This window comes from Grammomys surdaster, unplaced genomic scaffold, assembly GCF_004785775.1.
Source record: "Grammomys surdaster isolate TR1022 unplaced genomic scaffold, NIH_TR_1.0 64, whole genome shotgun sequence".
Classification (NCBI taxonomy): Eukaryota; Metazoa; Chordata; class Mammalia; order Rodentia; family Muridae; genus Grammomys; species Grammomys surdaster.
In genome coordinates, this window is record NW_021604566.1 from 1,518,887 (window position 1) to 1,521,061 (window position 2,175).

Sequence of the window (2,175 nt, forward strand, 5' to 3'; positions counted from 1 at the left end):
ACTGTCATGACTAGTTTGTTAATAAACCGGTTTTATATATATATAAAGGACTAGAAGGAACAAGGTGAAAATAAAGCTTTCTCTGACGCCTATGGATAGGTTTTGTATAGTATCCAGGTAAGTTTAGTTTGCAAACCATTGTATGAGATATGAGTGATTAAATTGCATTTAGAACAGAATCCAACAAATACTGAGCTAAGACAAAGGAGGTATTTTTAGTGTATTTAGGTATTCAGAAAGGTTTTCACACCATAAGCATAGTTCAGTCTGCCTTTGACAAGATTTACCAACTAATAAAAACAATTACCTGTCTTTATACCTTCTGTTTTCCCTTTCTGCAATGATGAATATAAGAAATCAAACTACCATGGAGACCTTCAAGCAGAAGAGTCAGCAACTGGGCAAGCCAGCTAGGCCCATGACCACCCACACTGTGCCTGGCTGTGCCCTGATGGGTTCTGGGATGATGTCTAGGGCACATGTTACCACTGAGGACCTTTTAGAAGTCTCTGGTCTGTGCTGCAACTTGAAGCCATGGTGATGTTTATAAGCTGCTGCCAGGGGCCATTTTGATGTGGATGGTCTGCACTGCTATCTGAAACCATGTTGATATCTGAAATCCTGGAAGTCTCTGAAGGCCTTGTCTGGGTTCATTATCCTACTTCAACAGGGACTTTGTTTGCCAGAAACCATGAGGAGGCCCATGATTTGTGTTTTTGCTGACAGGTTGACAATGAAGAGCAAGGAAGACACTTTTGCTGTGATATTGATGACTGCCTACATACTGTTGAAAGGAAGGGGCATGGAAGACTTTTGTGACAACCTCTAGTCCCTCCATTCACTGCCTGCCCCCCAAAGCAATAGCCTAGACAGGAAGCCACAAAGAAAACTCTTAAAAAGTGTGACAGAGATGTGGAAGAGTAGCTCCCCACAATTGATGGCTTCTGGCAGAGGCCAGGCTATTAAGGGGCAGACCATTAAGAATTTGACAATATTCCAGTGAATATACAGATATCACAAAGTGAATTTTTGTTTGTTGTTATTGTTTTCTTCTTATTTTTTACTTCTTTTAGAGGGAGAGGTCACAAGTGGAGGCAGACATGGAAGGACTGGGAAGGGACTGTGATCAGGGTGCATGATGTGAAACTCTCAGAGAATCAATAAAAATGTTATGTGGGAGGGAAAAAACCCAAAAGATCGTGCTTCAGGGGCAATGATGAAAATCCTACTTTCCATTTTGATAATATGATTAATTTCTTCTGTGTTAAACACACAATTTAATTTCTTTGAATGATGAACTTTGAATTCAAATTTGTAAACTTTTGTTTATGAGAGAGATATGGCATTGGAAATAAATAAATTCAATCTAGTGTAATTTTATGACCTCTACTCTCTACTTGGAGTTCTCCATCCTTACTTTGTCTCTTATTCAGTGTTTCATCTCTATGGCTGAAAAGTAATATTCATGAAAAAGATATTTATTAAGCATTGTTTTGTAACATATAAATATCTTTCTGATTTCCCACATGCTTCCTTTGGATATGTTGTAATGTTTAATAGCATAATTGACTCACATCAGTTACTGAATGTAGCTACATGTATATACATATACATATACATATACATATATATATATATATATCTTTTTTTTTTTTTCTGGATGAATCATGCAATTCAGTTTTTTATTGACTCATTTTAAACATCCAGGACTCAAAAAATGGTTCTTCAATCTATGTCTCCACAGATGCTTTTCACAACTGTTAAATGCACATGTGTGCTTGTGTGTATATTTGACTCTTTCCTCTACTACCCTAGTTGCCTAACATCCTACCCTTTCCTAATTACCGTTAAACTTTAGAGGCTCGAAGAAAGGAAACAAGTCCAACTTACTTTGTTAACTAAACAATTAAGTCATCCGTGCCCCTCCCAGAACCCATGAACTGTGGAGAGCCCCAGAGGCAGCGGCAGCTGGCAATGGGTGGACCCACTCTCCTGCACCCATGGCACACTGGTGCCACCAATAACCACTTCTTAAACTCTTTCTTTAAAAAAAAGAATGAAATGTTTGTAATCTCCTCATTGGGACTGGGTTGAAACATTTAACCACTGTCCATCTTGTGTCTTTATAATGAACAGAGTAATGGACTAATAAGGTGGATGATGGGCTGGCATTAA